This window comes from Brachyhypopomus gauderio, chromosome 6 (genome assembly GCF_052324685.1).
Source record: "Brachyhypopomus gauderio isolate BG-103 chromosome 6, BGAUD_0.2, whole genome shotgun sequence".
In the NCBI taxonomy this organism is placed as follows: Eukaryota; Metazoa; Chordata; class Actinopteri; order Gymnotiformes; family Hypopomidae; genus Brachyhypopomus; species Brachyhypopomus gauderio.
In genome coordinates this window covers 18,112,693-18,133,991 of record NC_135216.1, presented here as the reverse complement: position 1 = coordinate 18,133,991, position 21,299 = coordinate 18,112,693, and the positions used below count along the sequence as shown (strand labels likewise).

The 21,299-nt window shown below is 44.3% G+C and overlaps 1 long non-coding RNA gene across 1 annotated transcript; it reads right to left on the bottom strand.

The window, feature by feature from the left end:
- Positions 1-3,711: 3,711 nt before the first annotated feature.
- Positions 3,712-12,144, bottom strand: LOC143516251 (uncharacterized). Its single transcript, XR_013131622.1, has 3 exons — positions 11,598-12,144; positions 6,178-6,657; positions 3,712-5,963 (listed from the first exon to the last, which is right to left on the bottom strand). It is a non-coding gene; the product is annotated as an uncharacterized LOC143516251 (long non-coding RNA).
- Between the last annotated feature and the right edge of the window lie 9,155 nt (positions 12,145-21,299).

Below are 21,299 nucleotides of genomic sequence, written 5' to 3'. Positions count from 1 at the left end.
TCAAAGTGTAACCTGGGCCGGGCACCCAATGTGTACAACTGAGAAGCAAATAAACAGCAGTAGTCCAGTGTGTGGTTGTCTCCTGAGGCAGCTCTCTGCTCTGTTATCAACCCAAGCTTCTCCAGACATTCATCCTACTTCTGTAGTCCTGCTAGCTCGTTGTCGTTGCCCCAGGCTTGGAGTTAGACTGTCTCTCCTTTTATCCTCCTTTCTCCTGTCTTCCTTCACTTTATTCTGGGCTAAACCCCCCCAATATAACTCTATGATTTATTCCCCTCATTTCGGACGGTGGGGGTTGGACGTGTTGACACTATCTAAGATGTTTTAGATCAGTGGCTGCTGGGACATTGCCAATAATTTACAAGGGAAATGTTGGGCTGCAGAGTCTCAGCACATGGTTCTTCAGAGGAGCGTGCTCTCTGAAATGGTGTTCCTAGGAGACCTTCAAGCTGAATCACACATCAGCAGTGATTGCTCATACACAGTTGCATTTCATATCTCTGCGTTTATTTTTATTTGTATGACTCCTCTTAAAAATGTACAGAGCTGTGGACTTACATTGAACATAGTTTTTACATTTTTACACTATATGAAGGAAGTGATTGAGAGGACCAGAAGAAATTTGCCTCTTCCCCTCTGTGTGTGTGTGTGTGTGTGTGTGTGTGTGTGTGTGTGTGTGTGTGTGTGTGTGTTTGTGTGTGTGTTATCATGCAGAACAAATATTAAACTTGACACAGACAGCACACAAAAGCTTGTCGTGGCACACCTGTTGAGAGGACTGTTATAGCAACCTGTTGGCAGAGTCGTTCAGCACAACTATTGTCTGGGAGGCCCATGAAGTGATCCATACAAAAGTGCAGTGTGTGAGTAATCAGGAAGTGATTCAAGCTGTCCCTATCAGGCCTTTGTCCCAGGTCCTTCACATCCCACTGAACACAGTCTTCAGGTCCGGGCGTTCTTTAGGCAAATACGATTACTTCCAGATTACTTGGAACATGGCACCTGCTGGCCTGGGTTTTGATGAACAATTTGGGAGATTAAGTGACAAAATGAATGTTGGAACAGTTGTCTGAGTGTCTGTGCAGGAACGTAAGGTGGATGGTGCTCTGTCCTGGGTGTTGTCCCCTCCCTGCACCTGATTCAGTCCTCCAGGGGTGCTGGTTTCCTGTAGAGAGTATGCTGTGTGTGATTGGCTGTGTAAGCTTGTACCTGTGCTGATTCTAAAGCAACCTTGGATTCTTGAAAGGTGCCACATAAATCGAAGTTTCATTCATTCTGACTAATTTTCTGAGTCGGCCCATATTTCCTTGGGTCTAAATACAACCTGTGTTACTGTTAAACAGAGCATGCCTGACAAATCCACTGACGAATCCAAAGAGACCTCTTACCAGACATGTACTGAGAAGACACGTGACTGTGGCTTTAATCTCCAGACCCAGACAACAACACACACTTCACAGTGGGACAGGGATGAATGTGAGATGACCATCCAATGAGGAAATCTCCAGATGGCCAGGACAGGAGCAGAGCAACCTCCCCAGGACGCAGCCCATGGGTGTCTGAGGGACCATTCACAGACTGCAGTTTGGCTTGTGAACATCAGCGTATTTAGGTACAGAACTTATGAGACGTGAAATTGTTTGTTGTACATGTGTCTCCTTGCCTTTTGCCAAGTTAGAAAGGTGCTAATTAGCTGGGCCATGAAACTGTGTGAATCCAAATTTAAACAGCTAGTCACAACACATGGTGCTCTACTATATATCTCCATAGATCTGGATTTTATTTGGCAATTGATCAGTGAAATCATAGAATATTGGAATGTCCATGAGGTTTTCAAGCCAGTGATTACACTGACATGCACATAGAAGGTTTGGTATTAAACTATAAAGAGTAAAACTGCAAGCGTGATGGAACTGAGGTCACGTCGGCAGTGTGGCCTCGTTAACACCCCGAGCTAGTGTCAGTACAACACGTAGTTCAGGCGGAGTTTAGCTTTAAGTAGCATGAAGAAAGATCAGCTACTGATCAGAAAACAAACTGGTTTTTGTTTTGGTATTAAAAAACAAACAAATGAAAACAGCGGATGAAGTGGTTGAAGGGTGGGGGAGGGTGGATGAAGGGTGGATGAAGGGTGGATGAAGGGTGGATGAAGGGTGGATGAAGGGTGGGGGAGGGTGGATGAAGGGTGGATGAAGGGTGGGGAAGGTGGGGGAGGGTGTTACTTATTGTTGCCTGGTAGTGATTTTTGTTTTCATTTTGTTTTTCTGGTGTGAAATTTTGGGGCTAAATAAACTCATTGTTTTATTAATGACCTACAGTAAAGTCCAATAGAAATTGCAGCCTTAGTAAAAAATTATTTATGCCATCTTATTAACAGTAGAATATAACATGCATGGCCAAAAGGGAAGTCTGAGCTATGAGCAGAGAAAATGATTTCAACACATCAGAACAAGTGTGCAGTTGACTTCTAAATATTGTGATGTTATGATAAGCCATCTGCCACTTTAGTGGAAGTAAAGTGCTACGGAACTCAGTCCTCAGTCACAAATGAACATTAGCAAGAAAAGAACTCACACCCTTTGAAAGCATCCGTCCTTGTTCTGCCATTTGAGCACTTGAACATCTCTGTAATGCACCAGAGCACATTAGCATCCTCCTCTACTGTAGCATGCGCGACCCAGATAAGCAGTGTTGTGTCACCATCACCAGCACTACTACTCTGGTGCTCGTGCTTTTCAGGTGACGCACTACAAAAATCTGTTGACAGATCTCTCGACACCTGTTTCAGGCAATAAAGGGAGGAGGCCATTTTGGATGGATTATTCGATCTCTTAAATAAAACACGAGTTTGGCACAGATGGAAGAGGAGCAGCAAACCTTTTGGTCACACTTGTTTGTTGGAGTTGCTCTGATGGTAGTGTGCCAGGGACGTGCTCTAAGGAGGCACGTTAGTGGTGAACGGAGGCACGCTAGTGCACACGAGAGGCCTGTCTTCATAGTCCTGAGTTAAAACACAGAGCCTGTCCACACATCCTTTCGTCCCACGAGTCTCTCCGCGGCCAGTCTGATGAAATGCCCAAGCATGTGATAAATATTTAATCCACATTCACAATCTGTTGGGGGAAACCTCTCAAACAGTCATGGTTGGGGTCTTCGGTGGCTAATAGTCACAGCTGTAGAATGCTGATGAGGTTAAAAAGGGAGAGAAATCGATGTTGTCCAATGTGCTCAAGGAACAGCTGAGACCCCAGTCTGGGGTTGATGGAAAAACAGCATGTAGCAGAGGGGACCACAGTAGATGAGACGCCAGTCATCCACTGGAGAGGTGTGCACAACTAGGAGTGAAGATCCCACATGGGGGCAACTGACTTCAGAAAGAGGTCACGAGAACATCTCATCCAACTATGACATTTATGACTGGAAAAATTACGGTATCTGCTGATTAAAACTGAAAATCAAAATCCACTTTTTAAAATCTCCTGCTCATCCTGACACAAGCTCTACAATCTTTGAAAGGGCTCTTAGATTCTGTGTATCTGGGTTGGCTTGCAGACAGCACGAGTATATACTACACACGTACACAGCCCAAGTATGTACTACACACTTTGGATTCAAGGAGGACTCATGTTCCCCCACCATAGGAAGCACAAACCCCCCCGCCCCCCACCCTATCCCCCCCCCCCCGCACACCTACCCGAGTTCATGAGCTAATTGAACTAATTAACATTCCAGATGAGTGTGGTGCTCATGCAGTGTGTAACACCACCCGCACTGCCATGACATTCGTTGTTCACTGTTGTGTATGTATTAGTATTCATTAAAGGGCTAACCATGTGTCTTCTTTATATATAGGTTTTTCCCTGGTATTACATGACACAGCTGTTAAACAGTGTGAAAAGATTTGCAGCTTTATCTTTTTATTAACTTTTTTTGTCAATAAGGACTTGATTGGCACAGCTCACAGTCACTCCACCGCACATGTCGTGATGTCAGCCTGTAGTGGCTGGGCTTGCTTCTGCTTCACCATCATTCTGGCTTGGCCCGCAAACCCCATCTAAGCAGTCTGTTATTCACCCGCACTGAAACATTCTTCAAGGCACGGCTAGGGTGTTTAAACAGAGACTGACGCTAGGCCTGAAGCGTAAAACACAAAAGCCTAATCTGTAGGGGTCAGTTTGCAGTGTTTGTCTTGCTCAGAGACACTCAGACACACAAAGCAGAGTGAGAATCCCAGTGGGCGCTGCAATTATCGGCTGAAACGCAGCTGTTATCAAACACCCCATGCAACACGTTTGGTGTTTAAAGGCACAACTTCCATCATTTTGAAGTGTGTCTTTTAGAAGGCTTGAAGACTGCTGCCACTAAACACATTTTATGTCACAGTCAGTCCTGAACATCCATAAGAACTTCCATCATGTTTATGTTAAAATGTTTATATTTAGACTGGGTCACACAGTTTACTATTTTTTCGTCCTGTTAGGTCTCCATTTTTCAGTCTCAGTCAGCGTTATCTTATGACCTCTGTCCTGATTTGCTCGTGAAGTTTGTGTGTGTTTGAGCTCAGACTGGTGCTACCTTCACTAATATCATTGTGTAGTGTAGGTGACTAGTGCATCTCTCTGGTGTCTTTGGAACACTTGTTTGCTTTCAACATCCAGATGCCAACTGTCAAACGTCTTTTAAAGCTGACATACTACAAATGATGTCAGTGGGTTACTTCAAAATAAACAATTTTTCATGTTGCGTTTGTGTTATTTTGTGCATGCCTTGTGATTGTTGAATACATATGCCTTCATATGACAAATCACAAAAGATTGTTATTGCCGTTGGTAAACATCTGCAGGTGATTGCAATCTTGTTAGCAACTGCTGATAAGTTAATATTTAAAATGTGAAAGTTTTTTTGTTACCTAGCAACAAAACAGGAGCAAAAATGTTCCCAGATGAAATGACCTTTCACACTGTGGCCCAAACATTTCCTCCTTTAACGCCACTGTGTGTGTCAGGAGCGTTATTTATAAAACACGTCGGTGCCTCTGTGTGTATTTGACAAGTTAGAAATAGATAACTGCTAGCAAAATGTTGTAGAAATTGATGGTTATTGATAAAACAGGACACAGTCCTGTCAAAGAAACAATTGGAAGTGCTGTGTGGAGTGTTATTAATGATAGGCCTACTCCATATGAAGCAGAGAATTAATTGATACACATATTCACTGTCATCATGCAGAAAAATGTGGAGAAATAAGCAGAAATGGAAATACAGGACTCAGTTCAGAAGAATCATTTGACTTTACAAGATATTGATTGCATATTTTAGCCAACAACGGTGGAGAGATTAATCAGGCAAAGAGGCAGCGATTCAAGTCAGGATCTAGACTCAGTCCTGAAAAGACCACAACAATCACTTATTCTATCATCTGTCAGGATGTTTTTGTAAGTAATTTTACCTATAATAAAATAAAGCCTCATTTTCCAGAGCACACCACCTTCTCTCACACTGCTCTACCTCCAGAGATGTTTATTTTTGCAGTCTTTGAGGTGCCAGGAGGGGCCTGGATGTTGTGAACGCACCTTAATGTTCTGTATTCGTTCTCCTTCATGTCCCGTGGCACGTCTTCTACCCATGAGCACGGGCAGCAGTGGTGAAGGCACAGGCAGGAGAACACTGTGTGCTTGGAAGGTGATAAAGGAGAGGATCCATTTTGGAGACTAAAGTAAGTTCAGCATGTTTGTCCCCACAGCGTCAGCTGCACGGAGACGCGGTCTGATCAGGGAGCGTGATGTCATCCCGAGCCTGCCGACTGTCGCCGTGGCGGAGCAGAGGGGTTTTCTCGCAGGTGCACTGTGGAAACACACGGCCCATGCTGACAGCTCTTGCATCAGAGGAAGTGCTTCATTAACGAGGCAACGCTGTGCTCACGTAGGCTTGGGTGAGACTACTGTGTCCTGGGTTTTCTGGCCACTGTAAGAGTGGGTAAGAAAAACCAAAGGCAAGAAATTTCATTTGTGTTCAGAACAAATCAAACGTAAGCAGAGAATGTTGAGGTCTAATCTTTGATGGTATGTGGAGCCCCAGTACATGACTGATGGTCGACCCCCTTTGTGTCCAATGTCTGATGTTTATTTCGCTACATATCAAACAACAGCAAGTTCATCCTGGACCCCCACTAACACACCTCCGATGTGAAAGAGTTGGTGTTTTTTAGGGACATCCATCATGTAGAACCACCTTAGTCCACTTGAAGAATGCTCAGCGTGTTTGTTGCCTTGCAACAGCGAGTATGACTGAGGAATATGCAGTTCCTGCCCTCTTAGTACATGATCAATGTTGTTCCGCACCTGACCAGATGGTACCAAAATGACCACAGATTTGATGGATGGATGTGTGTGTCATGAATGAATGCATGAATTAGACAGGCATTTAACTGTTGCATTTAGGAATGCAAAATCATTCTTAAGAGTTCACTTTTAAATAAAACCAAAAATGCATTTATGCAGTAGCCTAAAGCGAGTAATACACTGTGTCATAATTGTTCAATTAGGTAGAAACAAATACGTTCCTGTTCACCGGAGCGCTGGGGAGCTGCAGAGATCGGCTAGCTGGGCTGCGCTCAACGTCACGGCTGTGAAGCATAGAGGGGGCGTCCGCCGGGTCCCTAGAGCGCCAGAACCATCGGGAAGCAGATTAAAATCCCATCCACTGGTGATGAGCAGACAACCATAAGAATTCCAATGTAGGAACATGACACAGGTTTAGCTTGGGATTTGTTCCACACAGGCCCACGGAGAGAACATATATTAAAGGAGAGTTTTATATAGCGCTGCACACATACATATAGGAAATATAGAATGCAGTCAGTCTAAGCCCCCAGAAACACAATTCTTAAAAATACAGGCTTTTGACAGATTCTGAAATAGGATAGGTAACGCTGACCAATTCAGAGTCCTACTGAGAAAAAGGTCAGTATCTGCTACACTCTTGACATCAGCATCCCTAGAACATTTCACCATTGTTTTTTTTCACAGAGTGCCTTGCTAGACTGCTGCTGTTGAGGAACAATGTACAATTTATCAGCGAGTTTTTTCAGATGTCCCTTGTGTACTAATCATGGTGGTCTTGACTGCAGATAATTGGTTGCTCTGATTTTGTTTTTATTCATCGTAGAAAAGAGATGGTTTCAAGGCGGGGTTTGTACGTGTACAACAAATCAACAGACTCCAACGATGCGCTGATCCAATCATGACATGACTCCAGTTGTCCCAAAAAAAAGCATACAAAATTGATTTGGTCTGAAGCTTTGCAACAATAAACACATTCATAGAAGAATCACCTGCTGTCTTTATCATCAGATCACCTGGCAATTCATACAGGTTATCTGGGATTGCCATATATGTTCTTTGGAATGATGCGTGTATGGCTGATCATGTGTTAAGGGTTTAAATGGTAGTACTTAAGAGACAAGCCAGTCAGAGCGGGAGGGGGAGTTGGAAGGTCAGTGACTGGCATTCTCTTCCCAGCCAACACTATTTGGTATTCTGTGCTCGTACAGGAGCAGCACTGTAAATGGTCCCCATATCTCTAATGGGTCACTGATCATTAATTAAGCATCAGTGTTCTTCAAACAAAGGCTCTGCTGCAACTGTAGGGCTATTTGTTCCCAAAGAGACATTTGTTTGCAGTCTACAGGCCAGTGCATGGGGATCTCACCCCCTTGGTCATTAGGACGCCAACACTGTCTCATTTCCACCCTGGCTATCACTGTTTCAGCCACCTAACGACACTTAAATGTCAAACTGGTACACTCCTAATCTCTCTGAGCTGCCATGGGGGTCAGAGCTCAGGCTCCCATTACAGTGCTGACACTACAGGTAGTGCAGTTGTGAAGTAATTGGCCTGCCACACTGTTGGTGTTGTTTTTGACTCCGTAGTCCAGTTTTCGTATTTGTCTTCAGTAAGTGAACTGCTTGCTCAGTGTGGTTCAGGTTGGTCTGGACTTGGCCTGTCAAGAGCATTATTACAATTCTTCGTCTTGCCACCAATAAGTTAAAAGTGCATTTGGGTGATGCTTGTGCTGCATTCTACGGAGCATGTGGGTTAGATCTGATGGGGTTAAGCTTAGGACGTGATTGGATCTGATGGGGTTCAGCTTAGGACGTGATTGGATCTGATGGGGTTCACCTTAGGACGTGATTGGATCTGATGGGGTTAAGCTTAGGACATGATTTTGTTCATTGTCACATCTTTAGACAAGAGAAATGCCAACAGGTGCATCTGAGAAGTGCAGGTTACCCATGTTCTACATACAAGTCTGCTTTGGATGACCTGATGCTGTTGTTTTTGAGGTTGGCCAGTGTTGTTCTGTAGCCCTGATGATAGCCTGCTTTAATGATATTTTACTGGGAATTTGTGATCCTTGTGTTGAGATACCAGTATCAAATTAGTTAGAATCTTGGGTTGTCTCTATAAGTCATAGTTTAGCAAAGCAATAAAAATGTCAGCTTGATCTCAGGCTAACCTCTCAGTGAGTTGAAAAAAATGTTCAAAAGCAAGTGTTAAAATTAATTGGCATCCCTATAAATTTTTATGATCAAAATTTAACTGACACAAAGTTGCTTTATCTGTTTAAGACAAACACTGTCACAGCTAGGCAGTGACCTTATGGTGTGGAAGCTAACTGGTGTCACAGTTACCATAAGACTTTACACCACAGAAGGTAAACACTGTAAATCATTTCCAAGCAGTTTAAAAGCTAGGCTACATGAAACATGTGGACATTGATCCAGACTGCATCAACACAGGCAAACCTGATGGAAGCCCTTCTGAAAATCTGTGGAGTAAAGCTCAGGGTAAGAGATCAATAGTACAGATGATGGGCTCTAGGATCTGGAGAAATCTGATAAGGAGGAGTGGACTCCGGCCCCTGGGCACTGGCCCCTGGGCTCCGGCCGCTGGGCTCCGGCACTTGAGCTCTGGCACCTGGGCTCCGGCCTCCTTATATGTGGCTTCCCATCCACCATTACATCATTACTGTGATCTTGGAAATGGGAAAGTTTAGGAAATGCATGGATGCCAGTCAAAGTGACACCTGAGTAATAGAGGACACCAGTTATTTGGCAATTAAAAAAAATAATTTTATTAATTTATCTACTGATTTTTAAAATGTTTTCAGATAAAAATAAATTGATAAATAAATTGTTTTTACTCATCATTTACCAAGGATGCCGATAATCCTGAAGGCCACGTTACATTCTGAAGAGGTCAAACCCAATGCTTGAACTATTGGATTCCCATATTTACCACTTGAACAAACAGCAGGCTGTTCACTTCTAAGTCAATACTTAGAAACCCTTTGGGCTCATATTGACAGTGGTTATCCATAGATGTCCAACAGAGAGAATGGTTGAGCCATACAGTAAATATTAAACATTTTACTGTATATTAAACATTACATTATTATTTATGACATATAACAACTGATCTCAGGGTTTATGAAAACGTATTGTTAGAAGATCTTTTTGTTGTATGAGTACTCATGAGTATGAGTTCAGGTTCAGCTTGTGCGGCCAGGTATTTACAATTTATTGAGGTATTAAGATCTGTTTACCTCTTATTAAAGTACATCCTGGCTGGCATCCAGTACTCACAGTACTCACATGAGAGCCAATCACAGTCCAGGAACACAACACCCCCCCCCCTTATGTTTCTATTCTCCCTCCTCAGAATACTAATCACAGATCTCACACACCTGTACCCACTGACCCATTTAAACTCATGGGTTTCTCCCTACTGTGTTTTGCATTAGTATGATTCACATGGCCACCATGTCTGTGGTCTTCCTGACCCAAGCCTGTCCCATCACTAGTGCAGTCTGTGTTCTCAATATGCTATTTTAGTGTCCTTACTTTAGTGTCCTTACTGTGGTTTTTTTTTTTGTCCTCAAACAAAGAGAACTACATCGCTGCATCTTGTATCTTGCTGCTCTGCCTTGCAAGAATGTCACACAGGTCAGTTTGTGTGGCCACGTATTTACAATCTGATGCATGTTCATTAAAATACATGGTCAGTATGTGTTGTTAGGTATTTATAATCTGTTGTAGACACTACAACAATATAAGACAATATCTAAGAATTCTCTGGTTGGATATACATTCATTTCAAGAACTCCCACTCCTGAAGAGAAGTGATGTACCTAGGAATCCTGAACTCAAGATCCTACATATCATTGGGGTTGTTATGGGTGTTCATCTTACTTTATTTGTGGAATTTGTATACCATACAAATTGTTCTACATAGCCTACAGTTTAGTATATTGTCCTCTGTTCTTTAAACAACTCTTGGTAATGAGTAAGAGAATGTTACCAAACTTTCTATAGCTTTTCTGAAAACTTCATAAATCTGTAGAGTAAGGAATCTTTTAAAAACTTTTTTTATAGATGAAGTTAGATGGCACTTCTTGGGCTAAAGACAAACTGCCTCTGAAAATGTGAACCTTCTGTGTTGAACATTCACCACTGAATTCATTGGCAGCTCAACACATTCGCAGCTCCGTATAAATTTTTTTATAGATGTGAGGTTCACACACTGAACTGAATCTGCTCACAGACTCTTACGTCTTACGTCACCAAAAAAAAAAAACCTTTACTCACCTGCCTCTCAACCAAACTAAAAAAGTGTAAAGATTCGGCTTTATCAGCAAAAGTATAGATGAGTGCTGAAACTATGTATTACTGAGAGGTTAAAAAGACTTAATACTCTTGATTAAAAGAAAATACAGTTTTTCAAAAGTAAAATTCAGCATGATGTTCCAGCTATATTTGGAGGCCATAATAGTTAGTAGGCTCCAATTAAATTGGTGACATTAGCGCCTTTGCACAGATGGAAAAAACCCTCAATATCAGGATGCAATGTGCATGACACAGCCTAAAGTTCATTCTACCTTTAAAATAAAAAGCAAACCAATTTCTTCATATATCAAATTAAAAGATGCATAATGCGAGGGAACAGTCATATTACAAGAACCATTTTTAAAAAGGCTATATGGAATAGCGCTCGTGAAGCACGCCGGAAAGTAGTTGCACTTCTTTGAGGTCTCGATCAGCGCTGTGACCCATTTAGTCATCTGTGCTTTTAACCCGACTCATCTGAGCTCATCTCCAAACAGATGGGCGCGCGGAGAAGCGGGCGGAGTTTGGCTTCAGCGCTAAGTTACGACACCTGCAGTCCTGCTGGCGCATGTTCGCACACACGCGCCACACACCGAAAAACTACCGCCGACTCCTCCCACCAGAACAGCGCGAGCTGGGCTTCGGCCAAACATACACGCGCCACCGAAGCCCATGTTTGAGCAGGATTTCAAGCACTATGCCTTGTTGTCTAAACCCTTCCATTAAATCACTGCTAAAATAAAGTAACGTTGTGATGACGTTAACATTATCAATATAATTAATGCAAAATATCTACGTATATAGTAAAGTTTTAAAAAAGAATCGTTGCCAGAAGATTCTTTACAAAAACAATAGACCATGGGGTGTTATTTTATATAATACGGAATACATTTAGCATTTTAACATCAAGTCCATATTTAGCGAGGCCTACTACATGTGCAGGTCACAGTCACGCGGCCGCAGGAGTTGGAGATAGCGTGCGCAGTTTGTCCTCAACGCCGAAACGACGCCAAAAGAAGCCGGAGCAGCAGAAATGTCCCGGATGGAGTCCGATGCCCTTAACGCGAGACACCAGACACTAGGGCATCACAGTGGCTCCACCTGCTTTTCGGTAGCGGTGAGTAATGTTGGCTGGAGAGAAGTTAGTAACATTCCCCCTTTGCAACTCGCGCGGGTCCTTTTTTTCCTGCCGTCACTGGCTCGCGCCATCCGTCCTCTTCAGGTGCGGAGAGCAGTGGGTGGTCAGGCGGTTCCATTCTCGCGCACGTGCCTGTGCGGCGGTCCACAACAATGGTGCTGAACCGCCAAGCGTTGCGTGGATTCAGCACCCTGGTCAGCACCTGCGAGCTCGGGGGTTGACTCCGACGACAGTTCTAAGGAGGGGGCGGACGACACACTAGGGATTTACTAGGTATACGCAGCACTTACACAATCCCATATAGTCTGTGGTTCTTCATGCCTGGTGGGGTTCTGTGCGTGTTTCCAGGTAGATACATAGTCATATAGGAGATTTCAAAACATTTCACCACATCTTTAAATAGCTCATTTAGTTCACGAGTCAGACAGAATAGGGATTATTAGCATTTACACTCATGCATCAGATCTCCATTTTGACAACACATGTCTTCTAAGCCAATATACACCGGGGTGCCAAAACTTTAAATTAACGTAATGCAAGCTAGTGAATGACTTCAGAAGCATGATGCTGATCTCGGTGGCCTGCCTGCCCCCCCCCCCCGTGGTCACCCTGTGGTCACCATCAGGCTGGTCCGTCTGCAGCAGGTGCTGTTGGCTCCTCCCTCTTCTCTTAAAGACAGAGAACATCAGCTGTTCTGGAGCCTGACAGCCAGTGTTGTGTTTGTAGCAGCAAGATGCAGAACAAACTGATAAAATATTTACTCGCAATACAATTACACCTGCGGAGGCATTTCACCACCTGCTCTAGCTTTTTAACGGCTAAATTAAATCAGCCAGTGAGTCACAGTAATTACAGACTTCCTTTTGGTCTGTGGTTACACACAGATGTTATGGCTAACTCCAGACAGATCTTGATACACTGATAAATATGTCACTTCAGATGAGGAATGCATACACATTGAAAATGTGGACAAGACTCAATTTATTGGCCAGCAGGATTGTGATTTGCATATGCAAATATGACACAAAAATCTCTGCATTTGACAGCTACATTTGAACAAACTGGGGTTATCAAGCAGGACTGAATCGGTAACATATCACGTCTTGTACGTGTCCTATGCACACACACTGGACTGGAGCTGACGCATGTACGGAGGCAACCATACCATTCTGTCAACACACACACACACACACACACACACACGCACACACACACACACAGCCATGTGCCGTGAATCACGAGTAAGAATGAGTCTGCAGTTTGCACAAGCTGTGTATACGTACAAAACATACATTGCTACATCACGCGAGTCACATCACTGATCACATAGAAGACGATCGAACTGCTTTGTTCATTAAGGGAAAGGAAGAGGAGGTACACACAACACAATGACTCTGGGACAAAACAAATCACTAATGCTGACAGACAAGCACACGGAGGCAGGGGGATGATGGGATGAACAGAACTGAAGGAGAGAACGATGAAGGAAAAGAGGGTGTGTCTCTTCTTACAGTTTCCGTGAGCTCCTGCTCCTTCGTTCTCTCTGACCTTCTTTGGATAATTTCATAAAAGCAATTTTCTTCCTTTACACTTGCATTTAGTGCTGAGGTGTGTGATGAGCTCGGCTAATCATCTGGAAAATTGTGTTGATGAAAGAAGTAGATGCAGAAGGAGGTTTAGGATCAGGGGAACCGTTGCATGTCATTTCTGAACAACTGCCGTGTTCTGTGAGAGGAAGAATGTGCTGCTGCAGATTCGTCCAGAACCAGGGAGGAACCATCCTCGTCTACTTCAGCGGGACACACCTGAAAGTCTCCAAAACTACTGTAAATTCAGTTGGGATGTGACAACAAAAGTTGGATGTGTGTACATGTCCACGGTGTGGAGCGATAGGTGTCATAGCTTCTATTGTTAGTAAATTGTCCATCATGTTTATGAATTAGGGCATTGCGAGCTTTCAGTCGCTCAGCTCCCCGTCTCTGGAACTCTCTTCCACCGGACATCCGATATATTGATCCCTTGGGCGTTTTTAAATCACGCCTCAAAACACACCTGTTTAGGACTGCATATAGTTTCTAATCTGCTCCCTGCTTTTTGTAGTTTGTTTGTTGTTGTTTATGTTCTTTGCTTTGATTTTATTCTTTTATGTACGATGACCTTGAGAGTCGTGAAAGGTGCCTATAAATAAAATGTATTATTATTATTATTATTATTGATGAAAAATAGTGACTATAAACGGATGCTTGTAAAAGTTCATTTGCAGATGACATGAAGGTTCCTTTGATTGTTCAAACCAGTTTGTTAGGGTAGTATAAACATTTTATTTGAACAAATGTGATTTTTATTTCCACACCTGGGAATATTTCAGACACAATTTGTAACAGAGCATTAGAAAAGCTAATCCATCTACTTGAGCCTTATGTACATGTGATAAAATAAAAAGGTGTATAAATGATACAATTCTTTAGCTTATTTGGAGTTATGAAGAAAGGGGAGTAAATATATATTTTAAATTTTATCAATGGAGTTTTTAAATTAAAATCTTTAAGAAACTTTAAGCAACACCATGCCAGCTAAGCGTGTATTCCTAATTTTTCTGAAAAACTTGAACAGACTTTCACTGAACATGTGATTATGAATTTTAAAAGCTACCATTAAAACTTAAAAGGACATTGGAGTCAAGTGCTTTATAGAAAAATATCCTTTAACATTATCTTATTATGTATATAGTTGTCTAGCTCAGATATTTTCTCAAATGTCATGTCAGTGTGGTGAAGACAAGCAGACACAGTGCTATGATAAGCTGTAGATGGGGCATGGGGCATGTAAACAGACGATATAACAAAGGGGAACAAGGCACAGCTGGGTACAATCATGGGCAGGGGCGCAAATAGCAGGAGGGAAACAGGAATAAAACAAAGAGCACATGGTGCAACAATACCAGACAACATGACAACAAGACACAAAACACAGAAAGTACATCGGAAAAAGGAATCAAAGCAGGAGACTAAGCAGGGTTGAGAAGAGGGCAGAGGAGCAAGACGTAGAGGCAGAGAAGGAAGGAGGGAGAGAGAATGAAAGGCCATGCTGGTCTGAGGATGGAACTATAGACCAGACAGTACTGGACAGAAGACCTAGTAGGATGCTGGATGGTGGGGGACCAGGGAGGAGACTGGGAATGAGTGTGGACAGGGGAATGAGCAAGACACCCCAGGGGACAGGAGGACACAGCGTCGGCTACTCGAGTCACTGGGACGGCGGGTCATCGAGGCGGGTGGAGGCTCGTTAGCATCTGCCACAGACACTGACTAATGAGTGAGCAGAAGGGACACAGTGAGAACTCCCAGGATGCACCTCTTCACAGTCCTCATCTAGTTTAAATTGAATGTTTACAGGTTGTTGAACAAGGTTCATTTGTGTGTGTGTCTAGTTCAGTGTAGTAATTCCTTTGTTGTTTGATTAGTGATTAGGGCATGTCTTAGTGTTTACTCCTTAACTGCCCTTGCCACATGGTCCACTATTACACAGGTCCGTTCTGTTCTTGTCTGAATAAACAGCGTGTTCACTTGATTGAAGGGGACGTACTTGGAGTAGTCTTCCATGCCAACGCTGCAGTGTTTTATAGACTTACTCACATGGCAGCATGCGTCATCATAGCAGTTACATGAGCCTGACAAAAACTAAGCCACATATAGGGCGGCGGAGGGATACATGCGCTTTGGTGCCTTTTTGCATCTGTCACTGTGTTTTTTTTTTTATATTCCCACTCAGTTGGACAGTTAAGGTCTGAAAAGACTGTTTGGATTTGCTCATATATGTCTAACCAAGCTGATAATTCAGACTGCTATAAAAAACCCAATAGCACATTTTAAAATGATCAAGGCATTCACTGCAAAACAACGACATATTTTTGGATCAAGAAATTTTAGACCAAGAAACAAGAACACGCTGTAATAAACAGACTAAGGGCGAATGATGTTATTCACTCCAGTTAGGGAGCAACACACAACACCGTGTGAGTTCCCACGGAAACAGTGGCTTGTGTTGCGTGTTCTCAAAGCCCTTGTTTCGTCTTTCATTTCAACATGCTAATGAGCAGTAGAAAATGGCCCGGAGAGGTCAGTGTGGAACACAGGCTGGTGGGGGGGGGGGGGGGTGGGGGGGGGGGTGTGGGGGGTCAGTGTGGAGCACAGGCTGGTGGAGGGGGTCAGCGTGGAGCACAGGCTGGCGGAGGGGGTCAGTGTGGAGCACAGGCTGGTGGGGGGGGGGGGGGGGGGGTCAGTGTGGAGCACAGGCTGGTGGAGGGGGTCAGCGTGGAGCACAGGCTGGCGGAGGGGGTCAGTGTGGAGCACAGGCTGGTGGAGGGGGTCAGCATGGAGCACAGGCTGGCGGAGGGGGTCAGTGTGGAGCACAGGCTGGTGGAGGAGGTCAGCGTGGAGCACAGGCTGGTGGAGGAGGTCAGCGTGGAGCACAGGCTGGTGGAGGGGGTCAGCATGAAGCACAGGCTGGTGGAGGGGGTCAGCATGAAGCACAGGCTGGTGGAGGGGGTCAGCGTGAAGCACAGGCTGGTGGAGAGGGTCAGCGTGGAGCACAGGCTGGCGGAGGGGGTCAGTGTGGAGCACAGGCTGGTGGAGGGGGTCAGCGTGAAGCACAGGCTGGTGGAGGGGGTCAGCGTGGAGCACAGGCTGGTGGAGGGGGTCAGTGTGGAGCACAGGCTGGTGGAGGAGGTCAGCGTGGAGCACAGGCTGGTGGAGGGGGTCAGCGTGGAGCACAGGCTGGTGGAGGGGGTCAGCGTGAAGCACAGGCTGGTGGAGGGGGTCAGCGTGGAGCACAGGCTGGTGGAGGGGGTCAGTGTGGAGCACAGGCTGGTGGAGGGGGTCAGTGTGGAGCACAGGCTGGTGGAGGAGGTCAGCGTGGAGCACAGGCTGGTGGAGGGGGTCAGCGTGAAGCACAGGCTGGTGGAGGGGGTCAGCGTGGAGCACAGGCTGGTGGAGGGGGTCAGCGTGGAGCACAGGCTGGTGGAGGGGGTCAGTGTGGAGCACAGGCTGGTGGAGGAGGTCAGCGTGGAGCACAGGCTGGTGGAGGGGGTCAGCGTGAAGCACAGGCTGGTGGAGGGGGTCAGCGTGGAGCACAGGCTGGTGGAGGGGGTCAGCGTGGAGTACAGGCTCATGAATGGGGTCAATGAAAGACAAACCAAGTATGTGCTGCTGGGTGCGGCATTGTTTCTGAAAAGCAAGATTAGACTTTACACTTTTACATGTTTAGGTGGATTACAACGTCATGCCTGGCAGTAGTCATTTCATCAATCATCAATATATTTATTATCAGTATGCCAAAGAATGTGGACTGTGAATTATCATAAAAGTTATTAAAGCCACCAGGTATTCATCATGGCATTTTGTTCCCATTAAATATGTCCATAGGTTGTTTGATTCAGGCGATAATCTCACCTTCAGGAATGACAGGCCTAATGGAACAAATGATGCTGCTGGTGTGCAAGTTTTCACTCCATGGTCTATAAAAGCTGCATAGCTGAGGATTCAGTGGTTATGGTTACACTACAGTGTCGAAGGTGTTACCGCACCGAGCAAGAGAGGAAGAGGGAGGAAGAGTGAAAAGCAGTGAAAGACAGAAGGTAAAATTAGTCTCCAAAGCTTCATCGTGTGCTAAAAATAGCAATAGCTCCTGAGAAAGCAACAGCTAATTATTCTTAGTTCCTCTTCTCACTCGGAGGCTGTGCTTACCCTCCGATACAGAATTCACCTCTGACTGCACTCTGAGGAGACACCACCTCTACCAGCTTTGGTGCTTGAGCTAACCTCACATATAATAGGAGGCACCATGCCATGTCATTACAGATGACATAAGTCTTACATTATACGATGCATCAGTGAGAATTAATTACCAAATCAGTCGCTTGATAATCAATAAAATGTTGCTCATCACACCAGCAGCCATAAACAAGCATAAACAGCCAACATGCCGCTCTTCCCGGGCCCGGCAGGCTCCCTGACCACAGCACACAGATGCACTTTGCAGCAGTGATTAAACGGATATTGGGGGATTGGCAGCAAACACCTAGGAGTCCAGAGTGAGTCCAAACAGGGCACTCTGTGCTAACCTGAGTGCTAAAACAGACTCAGCACTCTTCTGCTGTGAAGTTAGCGCTAACAGAGAGGTAGAGTGATCAGTAATCGTGGTGTAATGTGGTGTAGCAAAGGCTGAATGGAGCGGATGAGAGCACATGGCATTGAGGAGAACCCCATGTGTTCACGTTAAACCTCAGAGCCAACAGTGTCATCATGGCACCAAAACCTGCTGGTCATTAGCACCACGTTAATCAGTGTATCCTGGCCCAATCTGGGGTCCCTGCATCGCATTACCATACTGCTCCCAGCCTTGTGAGATGGGAAGCTGACTGAGCGTGTGATTTACGGCTGATCGAGTTAAAGCAGCCTGCAAGCCAGCACTGCACTATGCTTTGTTTGTTTCCTACTGCGTTAAATTCTGCTTTTTTAATGAAATCAACTGAGAATCGTTAGCCCTGTGGAGTTTCACTGTGTTACTCACAGTAGGGAGAGTGGTTTGAGCTCGCGGTTTATTCTGTCTAGAGTGACACTGGGGGTTTATGTGCTGGGACAGCAGGTACGGTCGCTCGCCTTCAGCCACACGCAAGGTGGATGCCATCCTGCTGCTTCTTGGATCCGACCAGTCGATTCCGCTGCCCTACAACGCCGAGCCACATCTGCTCAGCGCTACAGCCTTGTGAGAAATCAGTGCTCTTTGGTGAAGAGCGTCACAGAGGACAACAGGGCTGTGTTCTTCCACCGGATAACTGGCCCGCTGAACAAAAACATGACACAAAATCTCATTCATCTCCCAGGGCAACAAGCTGGTGGGAAGTGGGAAGTCCTATTTTCTGGTATCAGAATGGAAGAATGGGACGTGATAAACATGCTAGACGTCCATGTGCTCTGAGTGACATTAATTACAGCTTTTTTTCAAGCAAATCCTTTTGCATGCAAAGCGATGGGTCACAAATATTCCCCCTGGTGCAGTACGGGAGTGAGTGCAGAGAGAGCCTGGCTGGAACAACAGACAGCAGCAGATCAAACGCTCGCATGGGGGTCAGGGGAGATAGTTGCCCCCCAGGGGGGGTGAGAACACAGAGCATAGGGGCAACAAGGGCACATCAGCCAGCACTGCAGTCTACCCCACACCTGGACATAAGTCTTGGGTGCCTCGATTTCCGCAGCAAAGCCATCTGTGACCAGTGAACTTGCCTAAATATCACAGTGTCTCACTTCCACGCCTCCCGGAGACGTACATGAGTGTCTAATGCTTTGTGCGATGAATCATGGGATGTAGGAAAACCATCTAGTCTACTCTTGCCTCCATAGCACAGGAGGCTTGATGGCACTTGTAATGCTTTTATGATTTATGTAGAAAGCATTTCTATAGCATCTCGCATTTTCCCCTATTGGTTACGGACACAGTCAGCAAACCCAACTAAAGCTTGTTCAGTACAAACACAGAAACGCTCTGTTTAACTCATCCAGGGACACTAGAGCAGGCCCAGGCCTGTATCACTGAACGGAGTCTGATATTGCTCCATTATTGACCACACTCCTCTGTTTTATTAGAAACACAACAGGTACCCACGACCACTTTATTATGTAGATCCACTTTATGTGGATCCACTTTATGTACACTGCCAATTTATTATGTACATCAACTTTACAAATGTGTTTTACACTTATAGTAAATGATAGCCTGGTAGGAAGCAGTGAGAGGTGAATGGTCACATAGCCAAAATATTCATTGCCAACTATTTTTTTCCTAATAATCTTAAATAGTTTCAGGTCAAATTTTAACCTTACTTCCTATCCCAATTCTGACTTAATTTGCAGCTGGCTATGGAGTGGGCTTATATTAGTGTAAGGCAACTGCTAATTATTTTGAGCCCGCTGCTAACAATAAATGTGGGACTTTTGGTTCTGTGTATGTGACAATATGGAAAAGATGATTGGATGTGAATGTAGTGAATCTAATGGGCAATGACAGAATGAAAAATGCTTCAGTCTGATTGGCCAATTGCTTTAACTGTCACACTGTTCACATGAACGTCAGTGAGGTGGGTCCATTATTAAGGCAGCTGGAAATTAATGAGCCCACAGTAAATTTACAACTCATGCACAAACCGTTCTGTATATGTGACAATAAGGCAAAGACGCTGTGATAACTAGTTTAGCCGTTTCTCTAAAGCCAACCGTAATCCTACCCCTATATTTGAGGAAAAGAGACTTTGATGTTACCAAATGTGTGATGTCACAATGACCATTTATAATGTCACAGAGGGGTTAATTGTCACACAAGGGTTTAAAAATCCAATGAAAAGAGAAAATTAATTCATGATAGAAGATAAAAATTTTTTTTTTTAATAAGCATAACACTACCAGAAAACAAAGAACAGCTTGGGGTTATAAATAAACATCTGTGACCAGGAACAAGGGGGAAGAGGAAGTGTTGAAAGGATTGCCATGTCTAATGGAGCTCAGAGCCTTGACATTTCTCCTCTTGCATGTAAGAGAATGGGATGTTCAATCAACCAACTCAAGGATGCATTATGTCAGTGGCAAAGTGCACAAGTGTCACTGCTGATTTGATATTGGGTGTATGAGACAAGAACATGGGACCTAAACTGGTGTTTTTTTTTTTTTTAACATCGTTCTGTCAAAAACTGAAGGGGCAAAGGGTCTTCAATCGTAGATGTGATGTTGGCACCGCAGGTGTGAGTGCATGCACAAAAACATTACATGGTTCACTTGGAAAATCATTTGACGTGTTTGCTATAGTGTGAGTGTGTGATGAGGATGTGTGAGGGAGAAACCAACACCCATATTCAACTTTTGACAAAGTATTACATTTTTGTACCCCTCAGCACTCCGTAGTCAACTCCTCTTTGTCGAGCTTCAGCACCTGCAGCTCTGTGATGTTGGTTTCGTGTAGAAAGTTCAGAACAACTCCTGTGACAGCACAGAAAACAAAAATATCTAAATCTCTGAACCACAAAGTTAGGAACACTTTACTCAGTTGCTTTCTACACAGACAAAAAATCTTACTTTTCTAAATTCAGTTTATTGCAGCTGCTTATGGATGAAGGTTTTGTGGTTCAGGAAATTGACACTAATAATGATACAAATAGGAGTGTGAATGTTTAACAGATTAAATATAATGGTAAAAAAAAAATGAACAGGCTGCCTGGTAAAAATTCTCTACAATGTTACAGGCAGGCAACAATAGTTCAGTAACACAAGAACCAGAATGAACCTCCATCATAGAACTGACAGGATTCAGATGCTTGCAGATAGTTTCAGACAGGGTAGATTTATTCAGAACGGGATAATCCCGGATTATAGTGAATCAGAAATGGGTCACTAACCAGAAAAGTTGGAAATCATATGGGACAGACTACAGCAAACATGAGATACCAAT